The sequence below is a fragment of the Leuresthes tenuis genome, unplaced genomic scaffold (assembly GCF_036924035.1).
Source record: "Leuresthes tenuis unplaced genomic scaffold, fLeuTen1.0.hap1 SCAF_177, whole genome shotgun sequence".
NCBI classification, from domain to species: Eukaryota; Metazoa; Chordata; class Actinopteri; order Atheriniformes; family Atherinopsidae; genus Leuresthes; species Leuresthes tenuis.
The window spans coordinates 1-20,138 of NW_027325531.1; the positions used below are offsets into that span (position 1 = coordinate 1).

At 42.5% G+C, this 20,138-nt stretch overlaps 3 non-coding genes across 3 annotated transcripts; 2 read left to right on the forward strand and 1 right to left on the reverse strand.

Moving 5' to 3' along the window:
* The first annotated feature begins 6,077 nt into the window (after positions 1-6,077).
* Positions 6,078-6,191, forward strand: LOC140287923 (U5 spliceosomal RNA). Its single transcript, XR_011911868.1, has one exon. It is a non-coding gene; the product is annotated as a U5 spliceosomal RNA (small nuclear RNA).
* A 308-nt stretch (positions 6,192-6,499) lies between these two features.
* LOC140287926 (U2 spliceosomal RNA) lies at positions 6,500-6,683 on the forward strand. Its single transcript, XR_011911871.1, has one exon. It is a non-coding gene; the product is annotated as a U2 spliceosomal RNA (small nuclear RNA).
* Positions 6,684-9,945: 3,262 nt separating this feature from the next.
* On the reverse strand, positions 9,946-10,059 carry LOC140287920 (U5 spliceosomal RNA). The gene has a single exon (XR_011911865.1). It is a non-coding gene; the product is annotated as a U5 spliceosomal RNA (small nuclear RNA).
* Positions 10,060-20,138: the final 10,079 nt, after the last annotated feature.

A 20,138-nucleotide genomic window follows, 5' to 3' on the forward strand; every position in this document is an offset into this window, starting at 1 on the left:
TTCACACCTTCTTGCAGCCGAACACAACCTCTCCCGCTTTTGATGATATATGGTCCGGCCTTCTTACCTTTTCTAACACATTTTTCAGCAATTATGGTCGGACATTCACACCTACTCACAGACGAACACCTCCGCTCCCACATTTGATAGTGTATAGTCGGGCATTCTCACCGTTTCTCATCAGCTTTTTGCAAGTTATGATCTGATATTCACACCTACTTGAAGTCGAGCAGCTCTGCTCCCGCTTTTGATTATGTTTGGTTGGATATTCGAACATTTTCTTAATGCTTTTTACAAACTTTGGTCGGACGTTCACACCGTCTTCCAGCAGAACACCTCCGCTTCCGCTTTTGATGGTGTATAGTCGGGCATTCGAGCCTTTTCTTACCCACCTATTACTTACTATGGGTGGACATTCAAACCTTCTTGTAGCCGAACACATCCGCTCCTGCTTTTGATGATGTATGATTTGGCATTCGCACCTTTTCTTACCCATTTTTCAGTAATTATTGGTCGGACATTCAGACCTTCTTGCACCTGAACACCTCTGCTCCCGCTTTTGATGGTGTATAGTCGGGCTTTCGAGCCTTTTCTTCCCCGATTTTTACAAATTATGGTTGGACATTCAGACCTTGCAGCCGAAAACCTCCGTTCCCTCTTTTGATCATACATTGTCGGGCATTCGCCCCTTGTCTTACACGGTTTTTACAAACTTTAGTCAGACATTCACACCTTGCAGCTGAACCACCTCCATTCCCTGTTTTGATCATGTGTGGTCTGGAAATACTACCTTTTCTTCCCCCGTTTGTGAGTAATTATGGCTGGACATTCACACCTACTTGCAAGCGAAAAACCACCTCTCCCGCTTTTGATGATGTATTGTCCGTTATTCTAGTCTTTTCTATCACATTTTTCAGCAATTATGATCTGACATTTACACCTACTTGCAGTCGAACAGCTCTGCTCCCGCTTTTGATTATGTTCGGTTGGATATTCAAACCTTTTCTTAACTGCTTTTTACAAACTTTGGTCGGACGTTCACACCTTCTTGCAGCTGAACACCCCCGCTTCCGCTTTTGATGGTATATATTCGGGTATTCGAACCTTCTCTTACCCGCTTTTTACAAACCATGGTTGGACTTTCATACCTTCTTGTAGCTGAACAACTCCACTCCTGCTTTTGATGATTTATGGTTGGACATTCGCATCTTTTCCTACCCATTTTTCAGTAATTATAGGTGGATATTCACATCTTCTTGCAGCTGAACACCTCCTCTCCCGCTAATGATCATGTAAGGTTTGATATTCGAAAATTTCTTTCATGTTTTAAAGCAATTATTAATGGACATTCACACCTACTTGCAGCCGAACACCACCTCTCCCGCTTTTGATGATGTATGGACCGGCATTCTTACCTTTTCTAACACATTTTTCAGCAATTATGGTTGGAGAATCACACCTACTCACAGCCGAACAACTCCGCTACCGCATTTGATGGTGTATAGTCGGGATTTCTCACCCTTTCTCATCAGCTTTTTGCAAATTATTCTCTGACATTCACACCTACTTGCAGTGGAACAGCTCTGCTCCCGCTTTTGATTATGTTTGGTTAGATATTCGAACCTTTTCTTAACTGCTTTTTTACAAACTTTGGTCGGACGTTCACACCTTCTCTTAGCTGAACAACTCCGCTCCCTCTTTTGATTGTGTACAGTCGGGTATTTTAACCTTTTCTTACCCGCTTTTTACCAACTATGATCGGACATTCACACCGTCTTACAGCGGAACACCTCCGCTCCCTCTTTTGATGGTGTATGTTCGGGCATTCGAACCTTTTCTTACCCGCTTTTTACAAACCAGGGTCGGACTTTCACACCTTTTAGTAGCCGAACAACTCCGCTCCCGCTATTGATTGTGTACAGTCGGGTATGTTAACCTTTTCTTACCCGCTTTTTACCAACTATGGTTGGACATTCACACCTTCTTACAGCAGAACACCTCCGCTCCCTGTTTTGATTATGTATGGTTTGACATTCGCACCTTCTCTCACCCGCCTTTTACTATGGTCGGCCATTCACAGCTTCCTCTCCACCATACTTGTATGGTGGGATATTCACACCCACTTGCATCCGAAGACCTCCGCCCCCACTTTTGTTGATATTTAGTCGGTCATTCGCACCTTACCCGCTTTTGGCAAACTATGGCCTTCTTGCAGCCAAAAACCTCTGATCTCGCTTTTGATGATGTAAGGTTGGGCATTCAGACCTTGCTTCACCTGCTTTTCACCAAATATAGTCGGACATTCACACCCACTTGCATCCGAAGACCTCCGCCCCAAATTTTGTTGATATTTAGTCGGACATTCGCACCTTACCCGCTTTTGGCAAACTATGGCCTTCTTGCAGCCAAACACCTCTTTTCTCGCTTTTGATGATGTAAGGTTGGGCATTCAGACCTTGCTTCACCTGCTTTTCACCAAATATAGTCGGACATTCACACCTTCTTGCAGCCGAACACTTCCGCTCCACCTTTTAGTGTTCTATCACACCTTTTTTTCACCGCATTTTATACATTATGGTTGGAAATTTTCAACCACTCTCATCCGAAGACCTCTCCTCCCGCTTTTGTTAATATATTTGAACTTTAGTCGGACATTCAAACCTTCTTGCAGCTGAACCACCTCCGCTCCCTGTTTTGATCATATATGGTCTGGCAATACTACCTTTTCTTACCCGTTTGTGAGTAATTATGGCTGGACATTCACACCTACTTGCAGCCGAACACAACCTCTCTCGCTTTTGATGATGTATGGACCGGCATTCTTACCTTTTCTAACACATTTTTCAGCAATTATGGTCGGACATTCACACCTACTCACAGCCGAACAACTCCGCTCCCACTTATGATCATGTGTGGTTTGATTTTCGAAAATTTTCTTTCATGTTTTCTAGCAATTATTGATGGACATTTAGACCTTCTTGCAACTGAACACCACCTCTCCCGATTTTGATTATGTATGGACCGGCATTTTTACCTTTTCTAACACATTTTTCAGCAATTATGGTTGGAGATTCACACCTACTCACAGCCGAACAACTCCGCTACCGCATTTGATGGTGTATAGTTGGGCATTCTCACCCTTTCTCATCAGCTTTTTGCAAATTATGATCTGACATTCACACCTACTTGCAGTGGAACAGCTCTGCTCCCGCTTTTGATTATGTATGGTTGGATATTCGAACCTTTTCTTAACTGCTTTTTACAAACTTTGGTTGGACGTTCACACCTTCTTGTAGCCGAACACATGCACTCCTGCTTTTGATGATGTATGGTTGGGCATTCGCACCTTTTTTTTACCCATTTTTCAGGTATTATGGGTGGACATTCACACCTTCTTGCAGCTGAACACCTCCTCTCCCACTTATGATCATGTGTGGTTTGATTTTCGAAAATTTTCTTTCATGTTTTCTAGCAATTATTGATGGACATTTAGACCTTCTTTCAGCTGAACACCACCTCTCCCGATTTTGATTATGTATGGACCGGCATTTTTACCTTTTCTAACACATTTTTCAGCAATTATGGTTGGAGATTCACACCTACTCACAACCGAACAACTCCGCTACCGCATTTGATGGTGTATAGTCGGGCATTCTCACCCTTTCTCATCAGCTTTTTGCAAATTATGATCTGACATTCAAACCTACTTCCAGCCAAACACCTCTGATCTCGCTTTTGATGATGTAAGGTTGGGCATTCAGACCTTGCTTCACCTGCTTTTCACCAAATATAGTCGGACATTCACACCTTCTTGCAGCCGAACACTTCCGCTTTTAGTGTTCTATGAGGCATTCACATATTTTTTTTCACCGTATTTTATAGATTATGGTTGGAAATTCTCACCCACTCTCATCCGAAGACCTCTCCTCCCGCTTTTGTTAATATATAGTCGGCCATTCGAACCTTTTCTTACCCGCTTTTTACAAATTATGGTCGAACATTCACACCTACTTGCAGCTGAATACTTCCGCTCCACCTTTTAGGTATGTTTGGTTGGCATTTGCACCTCTTTTTATACTGATTGCTGAAGATTAAGTTGTTCTTTCTCAAACTACAAATTTTTTTTAATTGTTGAAACTTGATTTGAAGTGGATAAATAAGGAGGACAAACAGTTTTAAGTCAGGCTGATAGAAGGAATTAATTTTATAGCAAAATCTGTATTTCGTCATATGTCGAGAGATGCTTATTGCTGAAGAAGTTCTTTCTCATTCTACAAAGTACAACGTTGTTTATCGTTGAAACTTGATTAGACATGAATAAATATGAAGGACAAAGCAGTCTTAACTTGGTTTGAGTTAATGAATTCGTTTTATAGGAGAATCCGAATTCGTGCATAACTCATAAAATAGAGCTTATTTTCGGATTCCTGAAGAATGAGTCTGGTTCTTTCTCATAATACAAAGTTTGTTGTTTATTGTTGAAACTTCATCAGAAGTGAAGAAATAAATGAATGCCTATCAACAAATGTGGGATCTAAACTCTAGTGCTTCCTCTAAAATAATTTCCTTTCTCAATTTAGAAATGTGTGTGTGTAAGTCACAACACCCGTGACACCAAAACGGCTTTCTTTTCTCTACACTCTGCACTATGAGCACACACACCAAATCAGAAAGGCTTTTTTCTCTCTTTTCTACATTATGGACTGTGGGGACACAAAACCGCTCTCTCTCTTTTTTTTTTCTTATCGTGTGCCAGGGCGTTGTCTCACGTATTAGATTATGCTTAAGATACGACTGGGTTTATCAGTCACATCAGAATCCATACATACTGATCCTCCCGTAATAAAATGGTCGGATCTTATCAAACACACTTTGTTTCTTGTGACAATCAAGTCAGCGAAACAGCGTATACACGTCAAGACACTGAATCAAGTTTGCCACAAGAACTCATAAGTTTGGCAGTATTGCTCTGCCGTCAGCAATGATACACACATTTTATTTTCGTGAGACATGTGCAAGCACCTGTTCATCTACTGTTCTATCACTATGAATTAGTGATCTATTATCAATAAGGATACTTCTACAACTACTATCAAAGTATGTCCAGACTTCTTATGTTGTCAGTTGCTATATATGAATAAGTGGGTAGCTACTGACAAGCATTAAGCATGTCACACAGCCCAAACATATAACATTTCAGGACACACCACACAGTTAACAACCACAGTGAAGTGTCAAAGCCCAAACATTCAACAGGACACTTACACAACACATTCAAATCAAACAGTCAGACAACATACAAGAACATATACCCCAGCCGGCATTGCTCCCTGCCTATTTTCGTACAGCTCACTATGTGTGCGCACACCTTTATTCACAAACTCTTCAACTTATACTCTTTTACCGAAGCTGCTACAGCTCGATTGGCCGAATACCCTTAGATCCTATTTCGGTGAATTTGACATCTGCCTTACATGTAACAGATTAGCGGTTTAGCAGTTTTAATTTAGTTTGAGTGAAGGAATTCATTTTATAGCAAAATCCGAAATCGTGAAGCACTCATGAAAGTAAGCTTATTCTCGGATTCCTGAAACTTTAGATTTGCTCTTTCTTTTACTGCAAAGTACAAAGTTGTTTTTTTTGTTTAAATCTTTCTAGACATGGTAAATATGAACGACAAAGCAGTTTTCACATAGTTTGAGTGAAGGAATTAATTTTATAGATAAAATCCCAAGAGTCTGCAGAGAAAAGAGAGTGAATGCGAAGTAGACTTTAACACGGCTATGGGAGCGAGCCGAGTGTCGGCTAACCGGGAGAATTGCTTGAAAGAAACGCGACACCGAATGAGAGGTCAGAACAAAGCCTCAATACGGGATTCTCGTGGTGTTTTTGTTGCTGCCTTGTCTTTTGCATAGAGTAAAAGACAAGGCAGCCATCGAATAGGGCCCGATTGTTCCTACTTGGTCAGCCGAGGAGCAAGGGGGGGGGGGCAAGCGTCTCAACCAAGCAAAGCTCACCATGGGGAAGGTGGCTATACCAACTAGCCTGATGCCCTGCTCCCGCAGTGACGGATAATCGTACTCTGGTTTCTCTTCATAACATACAAGTCTTTCGCCTTTTACTAAAGACTTCCGTGGAGAGCAGAACTAATGAGTTGTTTCTATTATTGGCAGGCTTTACCTTTGCGGGTGAAGCCCTTTCTGTCTGTGCAAAAGAAATCTTGCTACTTTGCAGAGTGACTTCTCTGAGTAGAGTCGCCTTACTTGTTGCGACTGTGCCGATGTTCGAAGCTGGAGTGCAAAGTTGTTGCTTGAATGGTGCTTGCTGGAGCATGCGGGAGTGCAAAGTTATACCATTTAAAAGGGCTGAAGAGTGCTCAGTGCAGCGGGTGGGCGGAGGTGCAACGTGACACTCTGGCCACCTATGGCCATAAAAAGAACACTGCTACAAGTGCGCATTGTGCCAGCAAGGGCCCTCGGACCTGAAACAGTGGACAGTTATCGCTTCTCGGCCTTTTGGCTAAGATCAAGTGTAGTATCCGTTCTTATCAGTTTAATATGTCCTCTATACGAGGACAACATATTAAATGGATTTTTAAGAATAGGAGTTGAAAAAGAAGCTTGCTCCGTTCACTCCAAGCCTCGACCCGGTACTGCAGTGCCGCTGGGAACGGTGCGCTCTCCTCTGCTCTTGTGACAAACAGCGGTGCAGGATGGAAGTTTCAGGGAGCCCAAGATGAAACTTTCTTTTAATCTGCTGAGAAAAGAGAGTGAATGCGAAGTGGACTTTAACACGGCTCTGGGAGCGAGCCGAGTGCGGGCTAACCGGGAGAATTGCTTGAAAGAAACGCGGACACCGAATGAGTGGTACAGAACAAAGCCTCAATACGGTGTTCCCGGTGGGTGTTTGTGGCTGCCTTGTCTTTTGCACAGAGTAAAAGACAAGGCAGCCATCGAATAGATTGTTTCTACTTGGTCAGCCGAGGAGCAGGGGGGGGGGGGGGGGGGGGGGGGGGGCAAGCGTCTCAACCAAGCAAAGCTCAACCAAGTAGGAACAATCGGGCCCTTTTCGATGGCTGCAACACCTGAAAGAGATATTGATGCGAGACCCGATCAAATGCTTTTTCAAAGTCTAAATTTAAGATGGACAAGCCGGGTGTTTCTGTCTCTAGCGTAATCAATGATGTCTCGAATCAGTACGAGGCTGTCGGTGAGTTGTCTCCCTGAGATGGCACAAGCTTGGTCTGGGTGAATTACCTCCTCTAAAACAGAGGACATCCGTGTCGCTAAAACCTTGCTAAAAAGTTTACAGTCAAAGTTTAAAAGTGTGATGGGCCTCCAATTCTTTAGGTCAGTCTTATCATTTTTTTTATAAAGTAGAGTCACTATTCCCACTCTAAAACTGTCAGGCAGTCGGTCGAGTTTTTCAAAATCTTTAAAAACATCTAAAATGTCTGATGATAAAAGGTCCCAATAGGTCAGATAGAATTCTGCAGGAAGCCCGTCTAAACCCGGAGCTCGACTTCTCTTAAAACCTGTTAGGCATTTTTTTTAACTCTAAAGCAGTAAAATTCTGTGTCAAGTGTGCATTCTCTTTTACGGTTTTGTCAACGAATTTTAAGATTTCTGCCGATGTTTCCAAGTGCACTGGTTTCTCTTTGTACATGTTACTATAAAAGGTATGTACAGTTTCAATCATCTCTTGTGTGGATTTTGTTAAAAACCCATCTTCTCTTTTTAGATTTTGAATACACTCCTTTTTATTTATAACTTTCTTTCTTTTTCACCTTCCTCAATTTCCTGCTCCCTGCTTCTTACAAAAATTCCTTTACTCTTTATTTCTGCTAAAACTGACATTTCCTTTTTGACATCTTTGATTTCTTCTTTAAAGTCTATGCCACACTGATTTAGTTTAAAGTAGCGCTGTAAGCGTTTATGTAGTCCCATCATACATCTATTCTCTTTCCTTTTTTTACGTTTACCTTGCTGTTTAAAAAAAGTCTGGGTCGTTTCCTTCACCATTTCCCACCATTGTGCATGTGTTTCGTAGAGGTCTTGAAGGGTCTGCCACTCTTTATAACATTCCCTGTACTGACTGACTATGATTTCATCCTCCAACAGGGAACAGTTGAGTTTCCACAGACCACTTCCTACCGTCACACCAGAAGGGGGTGAAAGGGTGCAGGAGAGCATAAGGTGGTCTGAAAAGAAAACAGGGGTTAATCTAACATCAGTGGGTGGGCAATCTCTAGTAAAGAAATAATCAATGCGAGAGGCTCTGGTGCCATCATGACTAAACCAGGTGAAGCCCTCCTCTCTGGGATGCATGGTTTTAAAACAGTCAGTAAGCTTAAAATCCTTGCATATGCCCTGAAGTAAAATCGAAGTCTTATCCACTTTAAAATCTACCCCTGCTCTTTTTCTATCTTTCCTGCTCAAGATACAGTTAAAATCCCCTCCTACAACTAAAGGTACTTGCCCTAGCATGTAAAGCTGTATATCTTCTAAAAGGTCATACCTTTCATTTTTTCCATTGAAACCATAAATATTTAAGAGGTTAAAGTCTTGCCCCATAAAATTCAAGTGTGCTAAAAGTGCCCGTCCGTCTCTCACCACTGTGCTACCTTTCACCAGAACATGCGGATTTTTAATTAGAATGGCCACACCATCATTTTTATTTTGATTTGAGCCACTCCATATCGATAAATGGGGCCACATTTCCTCCCATTGTCTATGGTTTTTTAAAAAAGGTAGTCCACATTCTTGTATTAAAAACACATCTGATTTAATGGAGTCTAAGAAGGATAAAATACTCTGGGCTCTTGTCTTTGATTTCACACTTCTCACATTTAGTGTTGAGAAGGTGAGAACCATTAAAAGCATAAAGGAAAGTAGGTATGTCATTTTCGTTTTTCTAAGTTATCAAAACAAATTACACACAGGTTATTTCTTGGGAAACTAGCTCTTCCTTCATTTCTTTAGGTGAAAAGTGAGTAGGGTGATCTATATTTCCTTTTCGGACTCTCGGTGTTGGCCTCTGACGCAATGTTGCATTTAACTTTGAGTCCCTGGGGGTTGATTGCAGAGCTGAAGTTAAAAAGGAGACCTCATTTCGTGAGTCGGAGGGGAAGACTCTAGGTTCTTCCACTGAAGAACTGTCTGAAAGGGACCTAACCCTTCCCCTCTTCTCTGATACCACTGGGGAATCAGAGGCTCAGATGCCGTCCTCTTCGGCTGTTGACCTTCGGGGAGGTGAGTATCTTCACTAGACTCACCTGTCTGCTCTTCCTCCTCATTTAGCGTAACTCCACCCTCTGCCTGTGAATTCTCACAGACTTCAACACTGAGTGGTGAGGCCTCTACAGGCCCCTCCCCTTTTTGCTCCTCACTTCCAATCCAAGCTTTTGGCGGGAAGTTTGAATTTATTGGGTCAACCTCTTCACTTTGTTCACCAACTGCCACCTTTGGTCCTTCTCTTTGTTGGCTTGACTGTGGCTTTACCATCTTTAATTTGTTGGCAAAAGATTTAGGGCAATCTCTGAAGAGGTGATTTAATTCTCCACAGAGATTACATTTCCTGCCATTTGGACACTCTCCAAAAGTTTGCCCAATTTCTCTGCTCTTCCCACATAACACCTTGGTACAAGCCTCAACCAGGTGCCCATGCTCACCACACTTGCGGCAGAACTTGGGCTGCCCCTGGTAGTGGATGTAACCTCGGTTTTCAAGGTGGCCAGAGTGTCGCCCACCCGCTGCACTGAGCACTCTTCAGCCCTTTTAAATGGTATAACTTTGCACTCCCGCACGCTCCAGCAAGCACCATTCAAGCAACAACTTTGCACTCCAGCTTCGAACATCGGCACAGTCGCAACAAGTAAGGCGACTCTACTCAGAGAAGTCACTCTGCACAGTAAGAAGATTTCTTTTGCACAGACAGAAAGGGCTTCACCCGCAAAGGTAAAGCCTGCCAAAAATAGAAACAACTCATTAGTGCTGCTCTCCACAGAAATCTTTAGTAAAAGGCGAAAGACTTGTACGTTATGAAGAGAAACCAGAGTACGATTATCCGTCACTGCGGGAGCAGGGCATCAGGCTTGTTGGCATAGCCACCTTCCCCATGGTGAGCTTTGCTTGGTTGAGACGCTTGCCCCCCCCCCCCCTTGCTCCTCGGCTGACCAACTAGGAACAATCGGGCCCTATTCGATGGCTGCCTTGTCTTTTACTCTGTGCAAAAGACAAGGCAGCAACAAAAACACCACGAGAATCCCGTATTGAGGCTTTGTTCTGATCTCTCATTCGGTGTCGCGTTTCTTTCAAGCAATTCTCCCGGTTAGCCCACACTCGGCTCGCTCCCATAGCCGTGTTAAAGTCTACTTCGCATTCACTCTCTTTTCTCAGCAGACTCTTGGGATTTTATCCATAAAATTAATTCCTTCACTCAAACTATGTGAAAACTGCTTTGTCCTTAATATTTACCATGTCTAGAAAGATTTAAACAAAAAAAACAACGTTGTACTTTGCAGTAAAAGAAAGAGCAAATCTAAAGTTTCAGGAATCCAAGAATAAGCTTACTTTCATGAGTTCTTCACGATTTCGGATTTTGCTATAAAATGAATTCCTTCACTCATACTAAATTAAAACTGCTAAACCGCTAATCTATTATATGTAAGGCAGATGTCAAATTCACCGAAATAGGATCAAAGGGTATTCGGCCAATCGAGCTGTAGCAGCTTCGGTAAAAGAGTATAAGTTGAAGAGTTTGTGAATAAAGGTGTGCGCACACATAGTGTGCTGTACGAAAATAGGCAGGGAGCAATGCCGGCTGGGGTATATGTTCTTGTATGTTGTCTGACTGTTTGATTTGAATGTGTTGTGTAAGTGTCCTGTTGAATGTTACATGTTTGGGCTTTGACACGCTTCACTGTGGTTGTTAACTGTGTGGTGTGTCCTGAAATGTTATATGTTTGGGCTGTGTGACATGCTTAATGCTTGTCAGTAGCTACCCACTTATTCATATATAGCAACTGACAACATAAGAAGTCCGGACATACTTTGATAGTAGTTGTAGAAGTATCCTTATTGATAATAGATCACTAATTCATATTGATAGAACAGTAGATGAACAGGTGCTTGCACATGTCTCACGAAAATAAAATGGGTGTATGATTGCTGACGGCAGAGCAATACTGCCAAACTTATGAGTTCTTGTGGCAAACTTGATTCAGTGTCTTGACGTGTATACGCTGTTTCGCTGACTTGATTGTCACAAGAAACAAAGTGTGTTTGATAAGATCCGACCATTTTATTACGGGAGGATCAGTATATATGGATTCTGATGTGACTGATAAACCCAGTCGTATCTTAAGCATAATCTAATACATGAGACAACGCCCTGGCACACGATAAAAAAAAAAAAAGAGAGAGAGCGGTTTTGTGTCCCCACAGTCCATAATGTAGAAAAGAGAGAAAAAAGCCTTTCTGATTTGGTGTGTGTGCTCATAGTGCAGAGTGTAGAGAAAAGAAAGCCGTTTTGGTGTCACGGGTGTTGTGACTTACACACACACATTTCTAAATTGAGAAAGGAAATTATTTTAGAGGAAGCACTAGAGTTTAGATCCCACATTTGTTGATAGGCATTCATTTATTTCTTCACTTCTGATGAAGTTTCAACAATAAACAACAAACTTTGTATTATGAGAAAGAACCAGACTCATTCTTCAGGAATCCGAAAATAAGCTCTATTTTATGAGTTATGCACGAATTCGGATTCTCCTATAAAACGAATTCATTAACTCAAACCAAGTTAAGACTGCTTTGTCCTTCATATTTATTCATGTCTAATCAAGTTTCAACGATAAACAACGTTGTACTTTGTAGAATGAGAAAGAACTTCTTCAGCAATAAGCATCTCTCGACATATGACAAAATACAGATTTTGCTATAAAATTAATTCCTTCTATCAGCCTGACTTAAAACTGTTTGTCCTCCTTATTTATCCACTTCAAATCAAGTTTCAACAATTAAAAAAAATTTGTAGTTTGAGAAAGAACAACTTAATCTTCAGCAATCAGTATAAAAAGAGGTGCAAATGCCAACCAAACATACCTAAAAGGTGGAGCGGAAGTATTCAGCTGCAAGTAGGTGTGAATGTTCGACCATAATTTGTAAAAAGCAGGTAAGAAAAAGTTCGAATGCCCGACTATATATTAACAAAAGCGGGAGGAGAGGTCTTCGGATGAGAGTGGGTGAGAATTTCCAACCATAATCTATAAAATACGGTGAAAAAAAATATGTGAATGCCTCATAGAACACTAAAAGCGGAAGTGTTCGGCTGCAAGAAGGTGTGAATGTCCGACTATATTTGGTGAAAAGCAGGTGAAGCAAGGTCTGAATGCCCAACCTTACATCATCAAAAGCGAGATCAGAGGTGTTTGGCTGCAAGAAGGCCATAGTTTGCCAAAAGCGGGTAAGGTGCGAATGACCGACTAAATATCAACAAAAGTGGGGGCGGAGGTCTTCGGATGCAAGTGGGTGTGAATATCCCACCATACAAGTATGGTGGAGAGGAAGCTGTGAATGGCCGACCATAGTAAAAGGCGGGTGAGAGAAGGTGCGAATGTCAAACCATACATAATCAAAACAGGGAGCGGAGGTGTTCTGCTGTAAGAAGGTGTGAATGTCCAACCATAGTTGGTAAAAAGCAGTTAAGAAAAGGTTCGAATATCCAACCAAACATAATCAAAAGCGGGAGCAGAGCTGTTCGACTGCAAGTAGGTGTGAATGTCAGATCATAATTTGCAAAAAGCTGATGAGAAAGGGTGAGAATGCCCGACTATACACCATCAAATGCGGGAGCGGAGTTGTTCGGCTGTGAGTAGGTGTGAATCTCCGACCATAATTGCTGAAAAATGTGTTAGAAAAGGTAAGAATGCCGGTCCATACATCATCAAAGCGAGAGAGGTTGTGTTCGGCTGCAAGTAGGTGTGACTGTTCGACTAAAGTTTGTAAAAAGTGGGTAAGACAAGGTGCGAATGCCTGACAATGTATGATCAAAAGCGGGAGCGGAGGTGTTCAGCTGCAAGAAGGTCTACATGTCCATCAATAATTGCTAGAAAACATGAAAGAAACTTTTCGAAAATCAAACCGCACATGATCATAAGTGGGATAGGAGGTGTTCAGCTGCAAGGTGTGAATGTCCACCCATAATTCCTGAAAAATGGGCAAAAAAAAGGTGTGAATGCCCAACCATACATCATCAAAAGCAGGAGTGGAAGTGTTCGGCTACAAGAAGGTGTGAACGTCCAACCAAAATATGTAAAAAGCAGTTAAGAAAAGGTTCGAATATCCAACCAAACATAATCAAAAGCGGGAGCAGAGCTGTTCGACTGCAAGTAGGTGTGAATGTCAGATCATAATTTGCAAAAAGCTGATGAGAAAGGGTGAGAATGCCCGACTATACATCATCAAATGCGGGAGCGGAGTTGTTCGGCTTTGAGTAGCTGTGAATCTCGGACCATAATTGCTGAAAATGTGTTAGAAAAGGTAAAAATGCCGGTCCATACATCATCAAAAGCGAGAGAGGTTGTGTTCGGCTGCAAGTAGGTGTGAATGTCCAGCCATAATTACTCACAAACGGGTAAGAAAAGGTAGTATTGCCAGACCATATATGATCAAAACAGGGAGCGGAGGTGGTTCAGCTGCAAGAAGGTTTGAATGTCCGACTAAAGTTCAAATATATTAAAGAAAGCGGGAGGAGAGGTCTTCGGATGAGAGTGGTTGAAAATTTCCGACCATAATGTATAAAATGCGGTGAAAAAAAGGTGTGATAGAACACTAAAAGGTGGAGCGGAAGTGTTCGGCTGCAAGAAGGTGTGAATGTCCGACTATATTTGGTGAAAAGCAGGTGAAGCAAGGTCTGAATGCCCAACCTTACATCATCAAAAGCGAGATCAGAGGTGTTTGGCTGCAAGAAGGCCATAGTTTGCCAAAAGCGGGTAAGGTGCGAATGTCCGACTAAATATCAACAAAATTTGGGGCAGAGGTCTTCGGATGCAAGTGGGTGTGAATATCCAACCATACAAGTATGGTGGAGAGGAAGCTGTGAATAGCCGACCATAGTTTGGAAAAAGCGGGTAAGAAAAGGTTTGAATACTCGAACATACACCTTCAAAAGAGGGAGCGGAGGTGTTCCGCTGTACGAAGGTGTGAATGTCCGACCATAGTTTGTAAAAAGCGGGTAAGAAAAGGTTAAAATACCCGACTGTACACAATCAATAGCGGGAGCGGATGTGTTCGGCTACAAGAAGGTGTGAAAGTCCGACCTTGGTTTGTAAAAAGCGGGTAAGAAAAGGTTCGTATGCCCGAATATACACCATCAAAAGCGGAAGCGGAGGTGTTCGGCTGCAAGATATTGTGAACGTCCGACCAAAGTTTGTAAAAAGCAGTTAAGAAAAGGTTCGAATATCTAACCAAACATAATCAAAAGCGGGAGCAGAGCTGTTCAACTGGAAGTAGGTGTGAATGTCAGATCATAATTTGCAAAAAGCTGATGAGAAAGGGTGAGAATGCCCGACTATACACCATCAAATGCGGTAGCGGAGTTATTCGGCTGTGAGTAGGTGTGAATCTCCAACCATAATTGCTGAAAAATGTGTTAGAAAAGGTAAAAATGCCGGTCCATACATCATCAAAATCGGGAGAGGTGGTGTTCAGCTGCAAGAAGGTCTAAATGTCCATCAATAATTGCTAGAAAACATGAAAGAAAATTTTCGAAAATCAAACCACACATGATCATAAGTGGGAGAGGAGGTGTTCAGCTGCAAGAAGGTGTGAATGTCCACCCATAATACCTGAAAAATGGGTAAAAAAAAGCTGCGAATGCCCAACCATACATCATCAAAAGGAGGAGTGCATGTGTTCGGCTACAAGAAGGTGTGAACGTCCAACCAAAGTTTGTAAAAAGCAGTTAAGAAAAGGTTCGAATATCCAACCAAACATAATCAAAAGCGGGAGCAGAGCTGTTCGACTGCAAGTAGGTGTGAATGTCAGATCATAATTTGCAAAAAGCTGATGAGAAAGGGTGAGAATGCCCGACTATACACCATCAAATGCGGGAGCAAGTAGGTGTGAATGTCCAGCCATAATTACTCACAAACGGGTAAGAAAAGTTAGTATTGCCAGACCATATATGATCAAAACAGGGAGCGGAGGTGGTTCAGCTGCAAGAAGGTTTGAATGTCCGACTAAAGTTCAAATATATTGAAGAAAGCGGGAGGAGAGGTCTTCGGATGAGAGTGGTTGAAAATTTCCGACCATAATGTATAAAATGCGGTGAAAAAAAGGTGTGATAGAACACTAAAAGGTGGAGCGGAAGTGTTCGGCTGCAAGAAGGTGTGAATGTCCGACTATATTTGGTGAAAAGCAGGTGAAGCAAGGTCTGAATTCCCAACCTTACATCATCAAAAGCGAGATCAGAGGTGTTTGGCTGCAAGAAGGCCATAGTTTTCCAAAAGCGGGTAAGGTGCGAATGTCCGACTAAATATCAACAAAATTTGGGGCGGAGGTCTTCGGATGCAAGTGGGTGTGAATATTCCACCATACAAGTATGGTGGAGAGGAAGCTGTGAATAGCCGACCATAGTTTGGAAAAAGCGGGTAAGAAAAGGTTTGAATGCCCGAACATACACCATCAAAAGAGGGAGCGGAGGTGTTCCGCTGTACGAAGGTGTGAATGTCCGACCATAGTTGGTAAAAAGCGGGTAAGAAAAGGTTAAAATACCCGACTGTACACAATCAATAGCGGGAGCGGAGTTGTTCGGCTACAAGAAGGTGTGAAAGTCCGACCATGGTTTATAAAAAGCGGGTAAGAAAAGGTGCGAATGTCCGACAATGTATGATCAAAAGAGAGAGCGGAGGTTTTCGGATACAAGAAGGTTTGAATGTCCCACCATAGTTTGTAAAAAGCGGGTAAGAAAAGGTTCGAATGCCCGACTATACACCATCAAAAGCGGGAGCAGAGGTGTTCCGCTGTAAGACGGTGTGAATGTCCGACCATAGTTGGTAAAAAGCGGGTAAGAAAAGGTTAAAATACCCGACTGTACACAATCAATAGCGGGAGCGGAGTTGTTCGGCTACAAGAAGGTGTGAAAGTCCGACCATGGTTTGTAAAAACCGGGAAGAAAAGGCTCGAAAGCCCGACTATACACCATCAAAAAGAAGGTTTGAATGTCCATCAATAATTGCTTTAAAACAAGAAAGTAAATTTTCGAATATCAAACCGCACATGATCATAAGCGGGAGAGGAGGTGTTCGGCTGCAAGAAGGTGTGAATGTCTACCCATAATTCATGAAAAATGGGTAAAAAAAAGGTGCGAATGCCTAACAATACATTATCAAAAGCAGGTGTGAATGTCAGATCATAATTTGTAAAAAGCTGATGAGAAAGGGTGAGAATGCCCGACTATACACCATCAAATGCGGGAGCGGAGGTGTTCGGCTCTGAGTAGGTGTGAATGTCCGACCATAATTGCTGAAGAATGTGTTAGAAAAGGTAAGAATGCTGGACCATACATCATCAAAAGCGGGAGAGGTGGTGTTCGGCTGCAAAAAGGTGTGACTGTTCGACTAAAGTTTGTAAAAAGTGGGTAAGACAAGGTGCGAATGCCTGACAATGTATGATCAAAAGCGGGAGCGGAGGTGTTCAGCTGCAAGAAGGTCTACATGTCCATCAATAATTGCTAGAAAACATGAAAGAAACTTTTCGAAAATCAAACCGCACATGATCATAAGTGGGATAGGAGGTGTTCAGCTGCAAGGTGTGAATGTCCACCCATAATTCCTGAAAAATGGGCAAAAAAAAGGTGTGAATGCCCAACCATACATCATCAAAAGCAGGAGTGGAAGTGTTCGGCTACAAGAAGGTGTGAACGTCCAACCAAAATATGTAAAAAGCAGTTAAGAAAAGGTTCGAATATCCAACCAAACATAATCAAAAGCGGGAGCAGAGCTGTTCGACTGCAAGTAGGTGTGAATGTCAGATCATAATTTGCAAAAAGCTGATGAGAAAGGGTGAGAATGCCCGACTATACATCATCAAATGCGGGAGCGGAGTTGTTCGGCTGTGAGTAGGTGTGAATCTCCGACCATAATTGCTGAAAAATGTGTTAGAAAAGGTAAGAATGCCGGTCCATACATCATCAAAAGCGAGAGAGGTTGTGTTCGGCAACGTGGATTCATGCCAGTCACTGTAAGAAGGTACCAGAACCAGTAGATGACTTCCACCCTGACATACATCAGCCTAACCAACACGCCCGGAAGGACAAAGATAAGAGTCAGCAGTAAAAGCTGTACTCCACCGGTGTGTTAAGTGCTAGTAACCTCTGACACGAAGATTGAAACATCCTTACTGAGACCTGCGATGAAGATGATCATACACATGCTGTGAACCATGGAAGAAACTGTTTGTTGTTTGTATTTTCTTATTTGTAACCAGCATGTGCACATTGTATCTTGATTTCACAGGAAGCAATAATACAGGGCTGCTGTATTTTTCCCTGTGTGAAAGGCCTCATTGTATGTATCTCACCAAATGATTCAAATGACTCAAAGAACTTTTTTGCTTTCAAAATTTTTCCTCTAGTGACGCTGACTTAGAGAGGCATGAAGATAATCATATTTAATTGTTCATGTTTTGATTGTTTATCATTGGACCCTTTATCACTATGATGCCTGCATTTTAAACTCACGTTGTGTGCAAATGCAGGCTGATGTTTTACAGATAAAGTTATTATTTTCCTTGTTTCTTTTGGGTTGATTAATATAATGGTATTATTATAATCAAAAGGGAGGAATGTAATGGAAAATAATTCTTATATGCATTGTATTGAGTGTTACTGTGTATAACCTGCAAATGACTGAGCTGCAAGGTACCACCCTGCCCTGTTTTCTTAAATTCCTCTTTACAATGGTGGGCTTGTTATTATGAGATAGCTGCACTTTAGGGGGGACAGGGTTAGGCTGGTATTTACGAGTGTGTCTGGGTAACCTCAACTAATGGTTGGGGAGGAAAGTTAGAAGAACAATCAACTATACCCAAAAACAGATGACGTGATGAGTGGGCAATATAACTGTGTGTTTTTGCTTCAGTGGTCAGAGCAACTCTGTATTCTGTACTGTGTTGTTCTCTCTTGCAAGATATTATTATTAAAGCCTCTTATCTCCTCAAAAGAAAATAACTGACTCCCCAAGTGCAAGTGTCAGGACAAATGATCAAACTTCTCCAAGCTTCAGTCTGCAGAGAGGTACAAGACAGGGTTGCCCACTTTCGCCCTCACTTTTTGCTATTTTCATCGAACCTTTAGCAGCTGCTATCAGACAAGATAGAAATATTAAAGGCATCCAACCCCAAAATATTGAGCATAAAATAAGTCTTTATGCTGATGATGTATTACTTTTCCTTCAGAACTCACAGACGTCTCTCACTCACACGATCACACTCATAAATAAATTCTCAGCACTTTCTGACTACTCTATCAATTGGTCTAAGACCACAGTTCTGCCCATTAACTATAGGGACCAGAATATACCTGCGATCACTTTACAGTCAGGAAATATTAGATATTTAGGCATAAACATTTCCTCCAGGCTCTCAGAGCTAACAAAGCTAAATTATGTGCAATTATTAAAGACAGTAGAGGACGATCTCTCTCGTTTGAAGTCCTTACCTATATCACTTATGGGGAGAGTTACAACCATTAAAATGATGATACTACCAAAAGGTAACTATTTGTTCTCAATGATCCCCATAAAACCATCTGCTACTTGGTTTAAGTCACTAGGTTCATGCATCTCCAAATTTCTGTGGAAAAACAAACCACCACGTATTAGTTTAAAAACCCTACAGAAGACCAAGGACAGTGGTGGATTAGATTTACCTAATTTTCAGCACTATTCATAAAGTTAGTGTTAGTGTATCTGGTCTCCCTCTCGGATAGTTTCTGGCTGATGTAAAGCACTGGGCGGTCAACGCCCCGCACCTGCTGGGAAAGAACAGCCCCCGACCCCCTTCCCGATGCATCAGTCTGCAGGACAAATGGGAGAGAGGAGTTAGGTGTGTGGAGAAGAGGCTCCCCACAGAGGGTCTGCTTTACCCTCTCAAGTGACACCTGGCACTGCTTCGTCCACCGGACCGGATCAGAGGCACCTTTTCGCGAAGTTGGGAATAAATCGCCGGTAATATCCGGCCAGCCCCAAAAACCGCCTCACCTCTTTCTTGATCTTAGGTTTTGGGCAGGCTGCAATCGCTGCTGTCTTGTCTACCTGTGGACGCACCTGTCCGCCGCCCAAGTGGTACCCCAGATACCGTACCTCCCTCCATCCAACTGCACACTTCTTTGGGTTGGCCGTGAGCCCCGCCTGCCGCAGTGACTCCAGCACTGCCGCCCAGCTGTTGCTATGGATGATGACGTCATCCAGGTAAGCGGCAGCATACGCAGGAACTTACATCATGAAAAGCGAGATCAGAGGTGTTTGGCTGAGAGAAGGCCACAGTTTGGGATGCAATAATTAAAGGCCTCATGCCAGATGTCGCCACTGAAGTAAAGAACATTTACGTGGGATGGTGTGAGGGTCCTCGTTTGGCTGACGTTCGCCGATATGCTCGCCATGCTCATAACCAAGTTGAGACGCGTAAGACAACCAAAAGGGACAAGTGTGAAAAGGAGCTGCATTTGGCAGCCATGACCATGTATTCCGCAGTGTGTGTAAACAGAGGACGAGGCCGAAGTCGAAGACGTGGACGTGTGGGAGTGGAGGTCGAAATGGGCCACGCCAGAGCTATGATCCGAATATTTGTTTTTACTGTGGCCAGACTGGACAGCTGAAAAGTGATGAAATTGGGCAAAAGGCTGACTGAGGGTGGGAGGCAGGTTCTGGACGTCACGCGGTAGCGGAGCCTCCACTAATGGGTGATAGCACAAACACACTCACACATTTTTCCTGCTCTGTGTAGTGAAGAAACGCTTGCCGACTGTGATTCACGTAGTAAAGTTTTGCATGCTATTTCCGTCCTAGAGCAAAGATATTTCTCTCAGAATATAGGAAATTATGTTCATCAGTAGTGACGTCAGGGGAGTTTTATTGT